This window comes from Mirounga leonina, unplaced genomic scaffold, assembly GCF_011800145.1.
Source record: "Mirounga leonina isolate KUSES-001 unplaced genomic scaffold, KU_Mleo_1.0 Mir_201, whole genome shotgun sequence".
In the NCBI taxonomy this organism is placed as follows: Eukaryota; Metazoa; Chordata; class Mammalia; order Carnivora; family Phocidae; genus Mirounga; species Mirounga leonina.
In genome coordinates, this window is record NW_023270504.1 from 7,978,331 (window position 1) to 7,998,681 (window position 20,351).

A 20,351-nucleotide genomic window follows, 5' to 3' on the forward strand; every position below is an offset into this window, starting at 1 on the left:
TTCCTTCCTTCCTTCCTTCCTTCCTTCCTTCCTTCCTTCCTTCCTTCCTTCCTTCCTTCCTTCCTTCCTAAGGATTCTTATTTATTTATTTATTCAAGAGAGAGCACAAGCAGGGGGAGCACCAGAGGGAGAGGGAGAAGCAGGCTCCCTGCTGAGCAGGGAGCCCAATGTGGGGCTCAGTGCGGGGCTCGACACAGGGCTTGACGTGGGGCTCAATCCCAGGACCCTGAGATCATGACCTGAGCCAAAGGCAGATGTTTAACTGACTGAGCCAGCCAGACGTCCCTCTGAAAAATCCTTTCTTTCAGGTTAATTAGGGCCATACTCCAGATGGTGGAGGGGAGGCAGGAAAAGAAATAATGGGCTTAAAAAAGCAAACAGAGGAGCTTGGCCATTCTCTCAACTAATACAGCACCGGGAAGGGCAGTTTATAGTGTTTGTCATCACCGCTGACATTTATTGAGCACTTGCCATGTGCATTGCTAAGCAATTTGCTTGATTTGTCTCATTTAATGCTTGGATAGGTTCTTTGATAATTTACATTGTACAGTTGAGAAAAACAGAATTATCCAGATTAGGTAACTTGGCTAGGGCTATAGTATATGCTCAGTAAATATTTGATAAATGAATCAATGATTTAACTAATTAATGGCCATTTAAAATTTTTTGGTCTTTCCCCCATCTGCAATTTGACGTAAGTGACTGTATATTAACAAGATTTAATGACTGCTCAACTTTAATTTGAATAAATAACCTAAGATAGCCTAAGAGGATCAATTTAAAAATTTTAGAACTAAGAAGAGTTCATCTCAGTGATTAATTATAAATAAGTATTAAACTGGATAGATTTTCTATATACCAAAAAGAAACAGTGTGTAAAACACATTATTCACAATAATAATGAAAAATAATAAATACTTAAGACAAAGTTAACAAAAACATGAGAGAAGAATATTATAATACTATTTTGAGGGCTATAAAAATGTTTAATAAAGGAAGAGCTTTACTATTACTGGATTTAAAAGTTCCTTTTGTGAAGATGCTGGCTCTCCTCAAATACTTGATAAATTTAATGCTTCAACCTGCCTGGGAACCCTCCTCCACACACATCCTTCCTCCTCACAGCCCACTTGGGCTTAGGTACCACATGCAGGGCCAGACCCCACCAGGATGTGTCCCTTGGCAGTGTGCCCCTCTGTGAAGGCATCGTCCTTACCTCCCATAGATTCCCTCAGGCTGCTGAGGGATCTTCTTTCCACGGTCATGGCCTCTGACTCTGCTGGCTCACTCCTTCACATGCATTCCCACATCATCCTTGGTACCCTGTGCCAGGCTGTCCTCCCAGCGGCTGACATGCTCTTCACCCCGTCAAGTTCTGATTCTCCACCGTGGGCAGCCTCCTATGCAGGCACCTTCCACTTCTTTTTGGAGTCAGAAGCTCTGGATCACCTCATCCCTATGTGCACTTCTTGCCCAGTGCTGATGCTTAACTTTGCTCTGCTCCTCCTACAGACTTTAGGACTGAACCTTTCAAGAAGGGGAGAAATAAAGGAAGAGGCCACAATAGGTATCGTGTTAAAAATAAAGAAGGACACAAAAGAGAAGCTAATTCTTACTTTAAAAAGATACACATAACAAAATGTCCAGAAGGATATAAGTGAAATATTAACATTGATTATCTGAGTGGTGAAATTATAGGTGAATCTGGTTCTGTTGTTCATGCTTTAGTGTAACCTCTGAGTTTTTAATAATATACTTTTTAAGCTATAATGAAACAGTGCTAACAGCATTTTTATTTGGATGAAGTCATCTGGGAAATAGACTAACCATTAAAAGATAAAATCCCAAGGAAAAACAAAGAAATAAGATGATGCTCTTTCTTTTTCTTTTTTTTTCTTTACATAGGAATACATTGTCTTAGCTGCCAAGTATATTTCTGTATTTTAACATTTTAAGGCAGCCTCCCCTCTTCTTCCTTCTTTCTCTCTCTGTCCTCCTCCTCTTCCACCTCCTTCTTTTTCTTCTCGTCCATCTTGTCCTCCCCCTCTTGCTCTCTCAGTATTTAGCAAATGCAATGGGGGGGGGGGAACACCAGTTGGCCCTCCACAGAGCATAGAAGGCATACTGTTCAAAACATTTAAAAATTGAGATGAAGAACTTTCAGCCACAGGGGAGACCCCATGCTGTGCTTTCCATCTGACTTCCCACTTTAGTGGTGTTTCTTGTGCTTTGGGATTTAAAATAGTCACCGACACTATATTAGTCTAAATATATCTTTCATTTCCATTATAAGATTTCATTTCCTATCAATCCTCTACTGGCCCAAACCTTATGATTTAGCAGGATAGTTTAGTAACTTTTTGTTATGCTTTAAAGACATGTGTGATAGATAGGAAGTCAAAAATTATATCTAAGTCTGTAATCAAGGTAGGTTTGGAAGAATGATGTTTTTGTGTAGAATCTCAGTTTTATCTTTGTGAGGAGGCACGTTTTCTTTCTCTTCCTGGTTTGTTCTTTCCCCTTGAGCAGTTAGGAAGCCCTGGAAATTTCATCCCCACTATTATCCCTCTGCATTTGTACCTCTCCTTCCTTCCCCTCCATAAAGGCCTTGTTTAACCCCTCATCACTTCCTTCCTGGACCCCTGTAGGAATTATTCAGTGTTCTCTCCTCCTGTCTTTCTTCACCTAAAGAAATCTGCTGCCAGAGTAATCTCCTCGAAGCCCCCAGCCTTCAGCCCTGCCCCTTTGTCTAACAAACTCTTGAGGATGGATTTCCCATTGTCACGTTCATAGCCCCTACAGCACAGCCCTCCCTTACCTTTCTGACTTCCTTGCTCACTGGTTTCCACATACCTCTTGTGACCGTGGACAGATATGATGCCCCATGCCTTGCTCACGCTGTACTTACTTTCTCATTCTCTGTTTCGTTCTTTCTCGTTCTCTGTTTTGTTCTTTTTCTTTCTCTCTCCAGTTTCCACCACCGCCACCTGTCAGCATCTTTCCCATTATTCGAAATTTTTTATTCAAATTCCTCCATGAAAGCCCTTCTTAACTCCCATATCTACTACAGTTGAACTTGGCCCCATTTGACCTCTTGTACTTTTCTTACGGTCTTCCTTTGATCCTATTGTATCGCATCCTAAGTCCTCATCTTATTTCCCCTATTAGACTTTCAGGGACAGTGATTATGAGTCACAAAGACATGAATAAAAAGCTATTGTCTAGGATGAAGAATGTGAAAAGCAAATCCCGCTTTGTGATAGTTAGACCACCTCTTTTTTTGCTTGTTCATGAATTGCTGCACATAGAAAAACATAATGAACGTGAGAGGCATTCAGAAGTGAGCATCCATAGTAGTAAAGTGATCTAGACCCACCTTACTTGAATAGCGATTGAAAACACTTGAAATATTTAGGCAAAGGAGAGAAATCTGAGGGAAGACATGAGAATCTTTCAACGTTTGAAGGTGATCATGGACTTCTTTTACAGGGATAAGGTTAAAACTAATATAGGGTAGCTGCCACTCTAAAGAATAACTATTTTACAGTTAGTAATCTTTGAAAACCATACTGATCACATTTGATTGTTCTCTTTTGTTCACTCCCATTAAACACAAGAGCAGGTTCTACTGACTTCACTTCCAAAATGTATCTTTTTCTTTATCTTGTGTGACGCCCTTGTCCAAATTCACCATCATGTGACATGGATTACAGAAGCATTTTCTTTTCTTTTTTTTTTTTTTAAGATTTTATTTATTTATTTGAGAGAGAGAATGAGAGAGAGAGAGAGAGAGAGAGAGAGAGAGAGAGCACATGAGAGGGGGAGGGTCAGAGGGAGAAGCAGACTCCCTGCTGAGCAGGGAGCCCGATACGGGACTCGATCCCGGGACTCCAGGATCATGACCTGAGCTGAAGGCAGTCGCTTAACCAACTGAGCCACCCAGGCGCCCCTACAGAAGCATTTTCTTACTGAACTCCCCACCCCCACTCCTGTCTTGCTAGCATCCATTCCTTACACAGCAGTTAGAATGATCTTAAAATGTACATCAAATCATATCACTCACCTACTGTCCATTGCACTTGAAATTTGTATTCCTTACCATGGCTTAGAGAGTCCTTGATCATCTGAGCCTCTTCTTTTTTTTTTGGATGTAGTGTTCCATGATTCATTGTTTGCGTATAACACCCAGTGCTCCATTCAGTACATACCCTCTTTAATACCCATCACCAGGCTAACCCATCCCCCCACCCCCCTCCCCTCTAGAACCCTCAGTTTGTTTCTCAGAGTCCATAGTCTCTCACAGTTCGTCTCCCCCTCCGATTTCCCCCCCTTCATTTTTCTCTTCCTGCTATCTTCTTCTTCTTCTTTTTTAAACATATAATGTATTATTTGTTTCAGAGGTACAGGTCTGTGATTCAACAGTCTTACATAATTCACAGCACTCACCATAGCACATACCCTCCCCAATGTCTATCACCCAGCCACCCCATCCCTCCCATCCCATGCCCCACTCCAGCAACCCTCAGTTTGTTTCCTGAGATTAAGAATTCCTCATATCAGTAAGATCATATGATACATGTCGTTCTCTGATTGACTTATTTCACTTAGCATAATACCCTCTAGTTCCATCCACGTCATTGCAAATGGCAAGATTTCATTTTTTTTTGATGGCTGCATAATATTCCATTGTATGTATATACCACATCTTCTTTATCCATTCATCTGTCGATGGACATCTTGGCTCTTTCCACAGTTTGGCTATTGTGGACATTGCTGCTATAAACGTCGGGGTGCACGTACCCTTTCGGATCCCTGCTTTTGTATCTTTGGGGTAAATACCCAGTAGTGCAATTGCTGGATCATATGGTAGCTCTATTTTCAACTTTTTGAGGAACCTCCATACTGTTTTCCAGAGTGGCTGCACCAGCTTGCATCCCCACCAACAGTGTAGGAGGGTTCCCCTTTCTCTGCATCCTTGCCAACATCTGTCATTTCCTGGCTTGTTAATTTTAGCCATTCTGACTGATGTGAGGTGGTATCTCACTGAGGTTTTGATTTGGATTTCCCTGATGCCGAGTGATGGGGAGCACTTTTTCATGTGTCTGCTGGCCATTTGGATGTCTTCTTTGGAAAAATGTCTGTTCATGTCTTCTGCCATTTCTTGATTGGATTCTTTGTTCTTTGGGTGTTGAGTTTGATAAGTTCTTTATAGATTTTTGGATACTAGCCCTTTATCTGATATGTCATTTGCAAATATCTTCTCCCATTCTGTCGGTTGTCTTTTGGTTTTGTTGACTGTTTCTTTTGCTGTGCAAAAGCTGTTTATCTTGATGAAGTCCCAATAGTTCATTCTTTCCCTTGCTTCCTTTGCCTTTGGTGATGTTTCTAGGAAGAAGTTGCTGTGGCTGAGGTCGAAGAGGTTGCTAGCTGTGTTCTCCTTTAGGATTCTGATAGACTCCTGTCTCACATTTAGGTCTTTCAACCATTTGGAGTCTATTTTTGTGTGTGGTGTAAGGAAATGGTCCAGTTTCATTCTTCTGCATGTGGCTGTCCAATTTTCCCAACACCATTTGTTGAAGAGATGGTCTTTTTTCCATTGGACATTCTTTCCTGCTTTGTCAAAGAGTAGTTGACCATAGAGTTGAGGGTCCATTTCTGGGCTCTCTGTTCTGTTCCATTGATCATTGTGTCTGTTTTTGTGCCAGTACCATACTGTCTTGATGATGACAGCTTTGTAATAGAGCTGGAAGTCCGGAATTGTGATGCCGCCAGCTTTGCTTTTCTTTTTCAACATTCCTCTGGCTATTTGGGGTCTTTTCAGGTTCCATACAAATTTTAGGATTATTTGTACCATTTCTTTGAAAAAAGTTGATGGTATTTTGATAGAGATTACATCCGAGCCTCTTCTTTTTCTATCTTTTCCTTCACTCGTCCTCTCCCGACTCCGCTGCCCCACCCACACTGGCCCTCCTCCTGTTTCTAATCTACACCAGATTTTTTTCTCATCTCAGGGCATTTGTGTGTGCTGTTTCCTCTCTCTGGATCCTCTTCGCCCCAATTGTCACATGCTCAAAATAGAAGTGCTCAGTGAAATGTTCCAGAACATCCCATATACAGTGTCCCAGCTTCTTCCTGCTCCTTATCCTATTATTTTTTTTCCCCTCTTAGCACATAGCACTATTTGAAAGCATCTTGTTTGTTTGTCTATTTATTTATTTTTCCTTCTGGTTGTCTGCTTCTCCCATTAGAATGTAAACTACAAAAGCAAGGGCTTTGCCTTATTCACTAACTGGTAGGGCCTGGAAGTGTCTGACACCAACTACACAGTAATCCATGGGCTAGGAATTTTGCAGATAGTGAAATTTAGGCTCAGAAATGTTAGGTAACTTGTCCAATTAATAAGTAGTTGAGTTGAGTTGAAAGTCCAAGTGTCTCTGAGTATAAAGTTTATGCTGTACTGCGTTACCCGAGAAGTCCTACCTTAGGAAGCGCTAACGTATAAACTAGAGCTTGGCAGTTTGGCTTGCTGAGTGGGGATTAATCTGAAGTTTTACAACTCAGTTGCAAAAACATTTTTGTGTTTCAGCAACTCTTTAAGAACACAAAGAGGCACTACAATTTAACACAATTCAAATACATAAGAATTTATAATATTGGAGAGAACAAAGAGGATACATATTTTTTTAAAGATTTTATTTATTTATTTGACAGAGAGAGACACAGTGAGAGAAGGAACACAAGTGGGGGGGGTGGGGGGAGAGGGAGAAGCAGGCTTCCCGCCGAGCAGGCAGCCTGATGCGGGGCTCGATCCCAGGACCCTGGGATCATGACCTGAGCCGAAGGCAGATGCTTAACGACTGAGCCACCCAAGTGCCCCAAAGAGGATACATATTTAAGCAAAAGTCAAGAGAACAAAGTCAAGAGAACACAAAGCAAATGTTCAGGGCATTTACAAATTGGTCAACACATTCCTGTAAATGCAAATATCTATTACAGATCCTCCTCAACTTACGATGGGGTTGCATCCCTACAAACCCCTCCTGACTTGAAAATACCTAAGTCAAAAAACGCATTTAATACACTGAACCTACTGAACACCATAGCTTAGCCTAGCCTGCATTGAACGTGCTTGGAACACTTACATTAGCCTACATTTAGGCAAAAATCATCTAACACAAAGCCTTTATTCTTTAATAAAGTGTTGAATTGAGGTATTCACGTACAGACGCAGAACCCTCCTGGTTGTGGGGCTGACTGGGAGGTCCAGTTGGCTGCCACTGTCTGGCATCCTGGGGGAGGATCCTACTGCACATCATTAGCTTGGGAAAAGGGAAAAGATCAAAATTCAAAGTACGATTTTCTACCAAATGTGTTTCACTTTTGCACCACTGTAAAGTCAAAAAATTGTTAAGTGAAACCACTGTAACTCAGGGACCTTCTGTAGAGTTACATTTACATAACACGTTACAATTTGTAAAGTGCTCTCAACTGCATAAGCTCAACTCATCTATCACCAAAAAGTCTTAATCTAATTCTCTTTGTGGTTTGTTCATTAGATACAAAAGGTAGTAAAAGGCGGGCACCTGGGTGGCTCAGGTTAAGTGTCTGCTTTCAGCTCAAGTCCTGATCCCAGAGTCCTGGGATTGAGCCCCACATTGGGCTCCTTGCTCAGTGGGGAGTCTGCTTCTCCCTCTCACTCTCTTTCTGTGTTCTCCCTCTCTCTCTCTCTCAAATAAATAAATGAAATCTTAAAAAAACAACAACCCCCCCCCCAGATGTAGTAAAAGGCAAGAGCACTTCCTTAGTGCTCACATTCCTGAGAGCAGTGAGTATTTATTGAGTATCGGACAGTGTGGTAAACTTTATGATGTGGACATAATTCTTACCCTATTTTACAGTGGGGATATGAGGTTGGCAATGTTAAGCACCTTGCCCAAGGTCACACAGGCAGGTGGGGACAGAGCCAGCACCTTCTAAACTGACAGGCTCACAGACATTTGTGATGCTCTGCTATCATAGATTGGTTTAAACAAGCATTATCTATTTGATGCCTTTAAGATACAAAATATGAATCAAGATGCTAATTTAAGCTGTACATGAAATGAATTCATGCAGTTTTCAGATAACTTAAAAAGAAGGTAAGGAGATAGTGAATTAAGTTAGTAAGGGTTCGGGGGGAAGTCCTCATAGAAAAAGAGTGCTTCCTATCATTTGTCTCTTTTTCCTTGATGAATACTCCAGAAATTTTTTATCAGCTACTATCGAATGTATTGAGGCCGTGATCAGTTGTGCATTTATTATGTCATGTTCAGTTTTTCTGTTAAAACTTCATAAGCATTTAAAACTGAAGCCGTGATCAACTGTGAATGTACCATGCCTATCATGTTAGGGTTATCCGAACAAACTTCCTAAGCTTCTAAAAGCTGAGGTGCTTTGAATGATTTGTATCTGCAGAAATTACCGATAGCTACCTCCATTGCTACACTTTCTCCTGAGTTATGTCAAATTTGAAATTGATAGGAAGATACAGGGTCTTCAGGGGTAATAAATGTGAATTCCCAGTAATACCATTCCCTGCGGGGGTGCCTAGCTGGAATGTAAGATATACACGTGTCTATCATTCTCTACCCTCAATGAGATAAGTTAAGGCTGGTTTGGGAACAAGTAAGGATGGGGACCTCTGCAATAAATGAACCCCATGATGATCACTGAGATTTGAGAAATGGTAGGGCCATTGAGGCCATGTAAAGTTTTAAATGCTGTTGGTCAGTTCCTGTTCCTCAGTTTACTCTTTTATATAAAACACAATAGCACATGTTAGAAGTAGTTTGAGAAAAAGCATCCAAAAATTACTTCCATATTATTTCACTTAAAAAAGAATTTTGCTCCATGTGTTTCATAATCTTCAAATGATTTGGGGGGATTAATGTTGGGTACTTTGTTGGCAACAGAATCTTTTTTCCAAATGGAAATTCTGTAAAATATCTTCTACAAATGGTTTGAATAATGAACATCAATCTTCAAGCCAATTGTTCCCCAAAAATTTGAACATGTAGAAAATAGTAACCCTTTGAGGAGAGAAATTCAGTGTCTATTAAACAAACAAATCTGTTTTAATCTACTTAGGATGTAGTTGATTGTAAGATGAGTTTGACACAACGTACTCCTGTAATTCTGGTTTTTAAAAACATCATTATTGCTTTTTAAAAGTTAAATAAGTTACAAGATAGGTCAAAATCTTATAATATTTTTCACCTATTCATTGATTCATTGGATTTATAATGATCCCTCATTATCTGAAACATATTATTTTAATTGTTTGGGAAATACATTCTCAAACTGTATTTCCTGCCCTCAATAAACTTTTAGTACACTGGGAGTAAATATAACAGGTACAGAAATCACAAAGCAGAATAAGTGTCTTAACTAAGCAGTACCAAGTAGCTTATCTGTTATAAAGTTTTAGAGCCTGAGATAGTACCTAGAGCTCAGTAGGTACTCAATAAGTATTTATTGCATGAATAAAATAAATGGATGAATACAGATAAATGCGTGAATATCTTACTCCTCTCATTGGCTGCATAGTATCTTATTATGTGCCTATATTCTAATTTATTTAAGCCCATTGCTGGATATTTATGTTGTTTCTAATCATTTTTGCATATGAGGGAGAATAAGGTGAATATCTACGAGTAGAATTTCTAGGTATTTTAATTTTGACAGACACTGCTGTCTGTAGAGATCATTTAATTTACATGTCACCAGTGATGTAGGAGAGCATTTTCTTCCTCCATAACGTGTTGTTATCAAATTCTTAGATCTTTGCCAATCTTGTAATTAAATATTGTTATAGATAATATCCTTACAAATATTGTTATAGAAAATATCATTATAAATAAAAGTATTATTATATATGTGTTTCTCTTTTTATGAGTGAAGAAAAATAATCTGTCCATATGGTTGAGTCATTGACATTTCCTTTTCTGTGGATTGTCACTTCTTGTACTTTGCTTACTTTTTCTAAAGGTTTTTTTTTCAGTTTCTCAATCATTATAACCCTTTATTTATTAAGGAAATACACTCTTTGCCTATAAGTAACAATTGAAATTTTTTTTTCATTAATGTCATTTGAAATTTTATTTTATTTTATTTGTTTATTTTTAGTTTTTATTTTATTTATTTATTTTTATTTTTTTTATTATGTTCAGTTAGCCACTGTATCATCATTAGTTTTTGATGTAGTGTTCAATGATTCATTAGTTGTGTATAACACCCGGTGCTCATATAATTTTATTTTATTTTATTTTTTTGGCATACAGAAATTTATTTTCTATTAGGCTTACAGGTTTTCTTTCATCTTCAGAATGGCCTTGATTTAAAAGATGTTTTTAAATTCCCATTGAGAATTTTGATGGCTTTAGTTTCTCTGTCTGCTTGTTTCTGTTTTTGGTGTGGCTCTTTACAATTGCGAGCTCTCTGGACTAGATTCAGTTATAAGGTAGAAGGTATGGAATCAGCTTTATTTTTTCCAGATGACTAGTCAGGTGTGCCAATAGTAGTTATTGCATAACCCATAAAATTATAGTCTTTATTCAATTTGGGGATTAATTGAATGTACTTGGAGCGCCACACAGAAAGATGCATTTCATATCTTTAGTGTTCTTTGCATTTAAGCACACTAGTGCTTTGGTAGAGACTTATCCTGGACACTGGGACATGGTACAGAAAAGGCACCACACTGCCCACCCTGTTACCCCTTCCTTGTGCACCGGCTGTTCTAGTTCTTATGGGCCTGCACAGTAGGGCTTGACAACCAAGCAGGGCTTCTAATTTCTGCTGATACTTTCTGTTGCCTTTCCCTCTACCTGTCAGTTTATCTACCTAAGCATTTTTTTCCATGGCACCTATCACTGCAATATGTGTGTTCTCAGAGATTTGGTTCTGGCAGGTACCATCAGTGATTTTGTCTAATTAAAAAATGTCACCTAATCTGCAATATTTAATGAATAATAATTAGAAATAGATTTCAATTACATCTTAAAATCACCGCAAGGACGAGTCATATCGAGAAAATTTTCAGGATAAGCCTAATTAGTAGCTTAGCCAAATCATCAAAATACCGGTGAATAAATATAGCTCATTTTAGAGAACTAGCTATCGCTAGGCAGAGCACTACAAAAGATAAATGCATTAATGACAGCCCATCCTTTCTACTATTAGTTTTTTAAAGAACTTCATACACTTACTGTCTGACAAAACATCCTTAACAAGGTAGTATCCCAATTGCATTCTAATTTAGAAGAGAAATAGGAACACTTTTTTTTTTAAGATTTCATTTATTTATTTGACAGAGAGAGAGACACAGAGAGAGAGGGAACAAGTAGGGGGAGTGGTGGAGGGAGAAGCAGGCTCCACAAAGAGCAGGGAGCCTGATGTGGGAGTCGATCCCAGGACCCTAGGACCATGACCTGAGCTGAAGGCAGACACTTAACGACTGAGCCACCCAGGCCGCCCCAGGAACATTTCTTTTTTAAATGTTTTAAACTTTAATGTGACTCTTTCCACTAAAGCACACAGTTGGAATTATTGCTACAGGCTAGAAGAATGACTGCTGTAGTAAATTCATTAGTTCTTTCTTAATGGGGGGGGGGGGCAGGGAATAACCAGCAATCCCCAAATACATCCTAGTTCACATTGCACTATACTGTACTATATATACCAGAATTTTCCTAATTTAATAAAAGTAAGCTAAGTTGGGATTATATTTTTGGTTGCATTTGAAAAATATTCTAGTTATTGTTTTTGTGAGATGAATTAATTCTTTTCCTCATCACAATTTTCCTTTCTGCTTTAATTTTTAAACAATATATGGAAAGCTAATTAGCATTGTCAGCTGTGCTTTTGAATTAATATTTATAATATTTTGATGGTGCAGAGAATCTATTTCAAGCCATACCTTTAAAGGGATTATATTTTTATAATTGCTTGAAAATTTTTTATCATTTCCACAGCTGTCTTATTTTAACTCGAATTCTCTTTTCCCCAGTTGCAGAGTTCATTTTCTTTTCTGACTTAGAAATTGTGATTTAGGCCTTGGCTGGAGTTTACCTTAGGCAGGAGAAAGTAAAGAGCTTTTATTTCACTCCGTTAATTTATAATGCACAATTTGTGCTAGGGTAGGAGACTAGAAAATACCCATTAAAGTAATACAATTTGGGGAAAGTAAACAAACAAACAGACAAACAAAACCCTTCGACAAAGTTTGGGATAGTGAATTCTCCTGAGCCTGGTGTGTCCGAGCTGTTGGCCCTAGTGGAGTAGTGGAAGAAACATCTGGGGTGGGTGTGATTCTCCCTGAGATGGCTAGCTAATTAGAAGCCTGCACTGCCGGGACTAAGAGAGATCCTGCCATTGGACTGAATCTCCACCGGTGTCATTAGAAAAATATTCGTTGAGTCCTTCTTTGTGTCAGTTCTGTTCATAGCACCAACACTTAGTTGATGGTCAGTTGTGTCTAATGCACCTGATTCCTAAAGGGGAGATCAATCCCAATCCCCTCCTCAATTTTTTTTTAAGTGTTAGTGTAAACTTGGTTATAATATATATTGAGGAACATTGAAGTTTATACGTTTTTGTTTCTTCGTTGCTTAGAAAGTAACGTACAACAGCATTGTCTTCTGTTTGACTTTTGAGTGTTCAGAGCGAGCCCAGCTTATGTGTGAAGCAGCCAGAAAGGGATCAAAGTCTCGCCAGGATTTGATCGCGGTGCAGGATTGAGTATTTATAAAAATATGTGCAGCTTGGCAGTGCCGAGGCCGTCTGTCCTTCAGATGGAAATGGGGTGGAGTTGCTCCACCGCTGTGTGTGACGGACATAAACAGAGATTGTGTATGCTTTGGAAAAGGGACATTTACAATGAATATGGGAGAACATTGACTAGGGAAATCTGGGCAGCGCTGCAATTGATTGTTTAGCGTTATCTTACAGCTTTATTATTTCCTTAAATTTCAGCTAGAGCTCTTGCTTATTATATTGGTAACTTTTTGTGTTGGTAGCTAAAATTATCTGTTTTCAAAGTAGTTTTAAAGTATCTTTCAACTTCAGGGAATTTTCACCAGCAGAACTAGTACTGACTACTGTCATTGTTCTCCTTTCATTATATGAAGCAAGCCAAATTCTCTCTCTCTCTTTTCTTCCTTTCCCAGTTTCATTCATTAAAAAAAGTCTTCCAGGGGTGCGTGGGTGGCTCAGTCGGTTCAGTGTCTGCCTTCCACTCAGGTCATGATCCCAGCGTCTTTGGATGGAGTCCCGCATCCGGCTCCCTGCTCAGCGGGGAATCTGCTTCTCCCTCCGCCTCTGCCCCTCCCCCTACTCATCCTCTCTCCCTCCCTCTCTCTCTCCTCGCAAAAAAATGAATAAAATCTTTTTTTAAAAAAAAGTCTTCCAGCGACTATCATGATAACTTTAAATAATATCCTTACATTTCTGTGTTTTGACTTAACAGCTGTAAATAATATCTGTATTTCCATGCTGAAAAATAAGGAACATAACATATTGCCTTCATTTTGACCTCTTCTCTCCCACTCTGAGTTCTAATTATTGCTTAGTAGATTATTGGTTTTATGTTGTTATGATTTCTGAAACTTGTATTCTATTTGGAAATATAATGAAATCTTTTATAGGATAATAAAATTAAAAAATCAGATCATTCAGGGGAGGAGCAAGATGGTGGAGGAGTAGGAGACCTAAATTTTGTCTGGTCCCAGGAATTCAGCTAGATAGGGATCAAACCATTCTGAACACCTACAAACTCAACAGGGGATCAAAGAAAAGAATAGCAGCAACTCTCTGAACAGAAAAGCGACCACTTTCTGGAAGGTAGAACGTGCGGAGAAGATATTCGGGAAGATAGACGGTGGGGGAGGGGGCCTCCCTTAGCAGCTACTGGCAAGTGATAGAGCCATGGAGCACAAAATCAGAACTTTTAGAAGTCAGTTCTGCAGAGGGACATTGCTCCAGTGGCTAAGAGGGGGGGTGGAACCATCACAGGACAGTGTGGTCTCAGGACCTTCAGGGTCACAGAAAGACCAGGGGTGTCTGAGTGCGGCAGAGCTCCCAGGTATCGGAGCGGGGAAGCCGGCTGCAGAGACGGAGCCAAAGTGTGGGCTCTCAGCTCAGGGTTGCCATAAACCATGATCCGCGGCACAGTCGGGCCACTGCTCTTCCAGCAGGGACCCAACAAGCAGCAGATCCGGGGAGACTCCCCTTCCCCCCACCCCCGGGGGGGAGCAGCGCGGGAGCGCACCACAGGGATCTGCTGGGTTTGGAGACTCCACACTGGGTCATGTGCCAGAGATAGAAACACTCGAGCACAGGCCAGGTGAGCACGGAGTGTGGCCAGAGACCGGGGAGACGGGAGTGACTGACTGCTTTTCTCTGGGGGCACACTGAGGAGCAGGGCCCCAAGTTGTCTGCTCCTCTGGGGTGGAGATTGGGAGCTGCCATTTTCACTCTCATCCTCCAAAGCTGTACAGAAAGCTTGCAGGGAAGAAAAGCTCCCGAGAGCAAACCCGAGCAGATTACTTAGCCTGGACCCGGAAGGGCGGGGCAATTCCGCCTCCGGCAAAGACATTTGGGAACCAGGGCAGCAGGCCCCTCCCCCAGAAGATCAGCAACAACAGCCGGCCAAAACCAAGTTTACCGATCAATGAGAACAGCAGAACTCCAGTGCTAGGGGAATACTGCACATAGAATTCATGGCTTTTTTCCCCCTGATTCTTTAGTCTTTCAAAGTTAATATTTTAATTTTCTTTTTCTATTTTTAAAAAATTTTTCTTTTTCCCTTTTTCAACCAACATCTTATCAATCCCTTTTTAAAAAATCTTTTTTATTTTTCATTTTTAGAGACATATTCTATCCCTTCATAGTAGTTACCCTTATTTTTGGCATATATATATAAGTTGTTTTCTCTTTAAAATTTTGAGATACAGTTTCTTCTAACAGATCAAAATATACCCTAAACCTCTAGTGTATGGCTTTGTTCTAGTCTCCTGCCTGATCCCATTCTCTCCCTTTTTCTTTCTTTTTTTTTTTTTAAAAATCCTCTTCTTTCTTTTTTCAAACAACTTCTTATCTTATCAATTCCTTTTATGAGATTTTTTATATTTTTCACCTTTACAGTCATATTCCATCCCTTCATCATATCAACCCTTATTTTTGTACACATATAAGTTTTTCTTTCTTTAAAATTTTGGGAGGCACTTTCTTCTAACAGGCCAAAATACGCCCAAAATCTAGTGTATGGCACTGATCTATGCACCAGCCTGATCATATTTGATTATATTCTGTTTTTTTTTGTTTTGTTCTGTTTTTGTTTGTTTTTATCTTTTTCTTTTTTCTTTCTTTCCCTTTCTTTTCCCACGGTTTCAGGTCTTTTCTGATTTGTTTAGAGTGTATTTTCTGGGGATGTTGTTACCCTGTTAGCATTTTGCTCTCATTCATCTATTCTCTTCTGGACAAAATGACAAGATGGAAAAAATCACCTCAACACAAAGAACAAGAGGTAGTACTGACTGCCAGGGACCTACTCAATAAGGACATTAGTACAATGTCAGACCTAGAGTTCAGAATCATGATTTTAAAGATACTAGCTGGGCTTGAAAAAAGCATAGAAGTTGTTAGAGAAACCCTTTCTGGAGAAATACAAGAACTAAAATCTAACCAAGTTGAAATCAAAAAGGCTATTAATGAGGTGCAATAAAAAATGGAGGCTCTAACTGCTAGGATAAATGAGACCAAAGGGAGAATTAGTGATATAGAAGACCAAATGGTGGAAAATAAAGAAGCTGAGAAAAAGAGAGATAAACAACTACTGGATCATGAAGGGAGAATTCGAGAAATAAGTGATACCATAAGACGAAACAATATTAGAATAATTGGGATCCCAGAAGAAGAAGGAAGAGAGAAGGGCAGAAGGTATATTGGAGCAAATTATAGCAGAGAACTTCCCTAATTTGGGGAAGGAAACAGGCATCAAAATCCAGGAGGCACAGAGACCCCCCCTCAAAATCAAGAAAAATAGATCAACACCCTAACATCTAATAGTAAAACTTACAAGTCTCAGAGACAAAGAGAAAATCCTGAAAGCAGCTTGGGACAAGAGATCTGTAACCTATAATGGTAGATTGGCAACAGACCTATCCACAGAGACCTGGCAGGGCAGAAAGGACTGGCATGATATATTCAGAGCACTAAATGAGAAAAATATGCAACCAAGAATACTATATCCAGCTAGGCTGTCATTGAAAATAGAAAGAGAGATAAAAACCTTCCAGGACAAACAAAAACTAAAAGAATTTGCAAACACGAAACCAGCCCTACAAGAAATATTGAAAGGGGTCCTCTAAGCAAAGAGAGTCTAAAAGTAACATTGACCAGAAAGGAACAGAGACAATATACAGTAACAGTCATCTTACAGGCAGTACAATGGCACTAAATTCATATCTTTCAACAGTTACCCTGAATGTAAATGGGCTAAATGCCCCAATCAAAAGACACAGTGTCAGATTGGATAAAAGAACAAGCCCCATCAATATGCTGTCTGCAAGAGACTCATTTTAGACCCAAAGACACCGCCAGATTGAAAGTGAGGGGGTGGAAAACCATTTACCATGCTAATGGACATCAAAAGAAAGCTGGCAATCCTTATATCAGACAAATTAGATTTTAAGCCAAAGTCTATAATAAGAGATGAGGAAGGACACTATATCCTACTTAAAGGGTCTATCCAACAAGAAGATCTAACAATTGTAAATATCTATGCCCCTAACATGGGAGCAGCCAATTACATAAGGCACTTAATAATGAAAGCAAAGAAACACATCGACAGCAATACAATAATAGTGGGGGACTTTAACACCGCCCTGACTGAAATGGACAGATCATCTAAGCAAAAGATCAATAAGGAAATAAAGACTTTAAATGACACACTGGACCAAATGGACTTCACAGACATATTCAGAATATTCCATCCCAAAGCAACGGAATACACATTCTTCTTTAGTGCCCATGGAGCATTCTCCAGAATAGATCACATCCTAGGTCACAGATCAGATCTCAACAGGTACCAAAAGATTGGGATCATTCCCTGCCTATTTTCAGACCACAATGCTTTGAAACTAGAACTCAATCACAAGAGGAAAATCGGAAAGAACTCAAATACATGGAGGCTAAAGAGCATCCTACTAAAGAATGAATGGATCAACCAGGAAATTAAAGAAGAATTAAAAAATTCATGGAAACCAATGAAAATGAAAACACAACTGTTCAAAATCTTTGGGATGCAGCAATGGTGGTCCTAAGAGAAAAGTATATAGCAATACAGGCCTTTCTCAAGAAACAAGAAAGGTCTCAAATACACAACCTAACCCTACACCTAAAGGAGCTGGAGAAAGAACAGCAAATAAAGCCTAAACCCAGCAGCAGAAGAGAAATAATAAAGATCAGAGCAGAAATCAATGAAATAGAAACCAAAAGAACAGTAGAACAGATCAACGAAACTAGCAGCTGGTTCTTTGAAAGAATTAACAAGATTGATAAAACCCTGGCCAGACTTATCAAAAAGAAAAGAGAAATGACCCAAATCAACAAAATCATGAATGAAAGAGGAGAAATCACAACCAACACCAAGGAAATACAAACAATTATAGGAACATATGAGCAACTATATGCCAGCAAATTAGATAACCTGGAAGAAATGGATGCATTCCTAGAGATGTATTAACTACCAAAACTGAACCAGGAAGAAATAGAAAACCTGAACAGACCCATAACCACTAAGGAAATTGAAGCAGTTATCAAAAATCTCCCAACAAGAGCCCAGGGCCAGATGGCTTCCCAGGGGAATTCTACCAAACATTTCAAGAAGAATTAATATCTATTCTTCTGAAACTGTTCCAAAAAATAGAAATGGAAGGAAAACTTCCAAAATCATTTTTTGAGGCCAGCATTACCTTGATCCCAAACTTAGACAAAGACCTCCTCAAAAAGGAGAATTACAGACCAATATCCTTGATGAATATGGAGGCAAAAATTCTCACCAAAATACTAGGCAATAGGATCCAACAGTACATTAAAAGGATTATTTCACCACGACCAAGTGGGATTTATCCCTGGGCTGCAAGTTTGGTTCAACATCCTCAAATCAATCAATGTGATACAATACATTAATAGAAGAAAGAACAAGAACCATATGATCTTCTCAATAGTTGCAGAAAAAGCATTTGACAAAGTACAGCATCCTTTCTTGAGTAAAACTCTTCAGAGTATAGGGATAGAGGGATATACCTCAATATCATGAAAGCCATCTATGAAAAACCCACAGCGAATATCATTCTCAATGGGGAAAAACTGAGAGCTTTCCTCCTAAGGTCAGGAACATGGCAGGGATGTCCAATATCACCAATGCTATTCAACATAGTATAACAAGTCCTAGCCACAGCAGTCAGACAACAAAAAGAAATAAAAGGCATCCGAATCAGCAAAGAAGAAATCAAACTCTCACTCTTTGCAGATGATATGATACTTTATGTGGAAAACCCAAAAGACTCCACCCCAAAACTGCTAGAACTCATACAGGAATTCAGTAAAGTGGCAGGATATAAAATCAATGCACAGAAATCAATGACATTCCTATACACCAACAACAAGACAGAAGAAAGAGAAATTAAGGATTTGATCCCATTTACAATTGCACCCCAAACCATAAGATACCTAGGAATAAATCTAACCAAAGAGGCAAAGGATCTGTACTCAGAAAACTGTAAAATACTCATGAAAGAAATTGAAGACACAAAGAAATAGAAAAACGTTCCATGCTCATAGATTGGAAGAACAAATATTGTGAAGATGTCAATGCTACCTAGAGCAATCTACACATTTAATGCAATCCCTATCAAAATACCATCCACTTTTTTCAAAGAAATGGAACAAATAATCCTAAAATTTGTATGGAACCTGAAAAGACCCCGAATAGCCAGAGGAATGTTGAAAAAGAAAAGCAAAGCTGGAGGCATCGCAATTCCGGACTTCAAGCTCTACTACAAAGATGTAATCATCAGGACAGTATCGTCCTGGCACAAAAACAGACACATAGATCAATGGAACAGAGTAGAGAGCCCAGAAATGGACCCTCAAGTCTATGGTCAACTGATATTTGACAAAGCAGGTAAGAATGTCCAATGGAAAAAAGACCGTCTCTTCAACAAATGGTGTTGGGAAAATTGGACAGCCACATGCAGAAGAATGAAACTGGACCATTTCCTTACACCATACACAAAAATAGACTCAAAATGGTTGAAAGACCTAAATGATGTGATATATATATATACTTATCATAATATGGTAAGTATATATGTGTGTATATATATCTATACACACACACACAGACACACACACATTGGAATATTATGCAGCCATCAAAAAAAAAAAAACCAACTCTGAAATCTTGACATTTGCAACAACGTGAGTGGAACTAGAGGGTATTATGCTAAGCGAAATAAGTCAATCAGAGAAAGACATGTGTCATATGATTGTACCAATATGAGGAATTCTTAATCTCAGGAAACAAACTGAGGGTTGCTGGAGTGGTGGGGGGTGGGAGGGATGGGGTGGCTGGGTGATAGACATTGGGGAGGGTATGTGCTATGGTGAGTGCTGTGAATTGTGTAAGACTGTTGAATCACAGACCTGTACCTCTGAAACAAATAATACATTATATGTTAAAAAAAAAAAAAAAAAAAAGAAGATAGTAGGAAGGGAAAAATGAATGGGGGGAAATCAGAGGGGGAGATGAACCGTGAGAGACTATGGATTCTGAGAAACAAACTGAGGGTTCTAGAGGGGAGGGGAGTGGTGAGATGGGTTAGCCTGGTGATGGGTATTAAAGAGGGTATGTACTGAATGGAGCACTGGGTGTTTTATGTAAACAATGAATCATGGAACACTACATCAAAAACTAATGATGTAATGTATGGTGGTTAACATAACATAATAAAATTTAAAAAATTTAAAAATCAGTGATCAGAGCTGACCATATTATGATAAGTAAATATTTTTTGCTCTATAACCATTAGAGACAAAGATGTAGTGTTATGATATTGAGACTTTTCTAATTTCCTAACCAGGAACGTCTAATGGATCTTCCTTCACGTGTGTCTTCCTTTATTCTCTTCTTCAGGTTCATACTCAGTTGCCATGATTTCTTGTATTCACATTGACATTTTCTTGGATTCCTTTCTCTCTCTCTCTCTTTTTTTTTGTGTGTGTGTGATTTTCATAGTGGGTTTACAGAA

General features: G+C 39.1%; 1 protein-coding gene across 9 annotated transcripts in view; it reads left to right on the forward strand.

The window, feature by feature from the left end:
• ITPR2 (inositol 1,4,5-trisphosphate receptor type 2) overlaps positions 1 to 20,351 on the forward strand; it is a 497,457-nt gene that overhangs the window by 244,746 nt on the left and 232,360 nt on the right. The gene's annotated exons all lie outside the window — the stretch shown is intronic.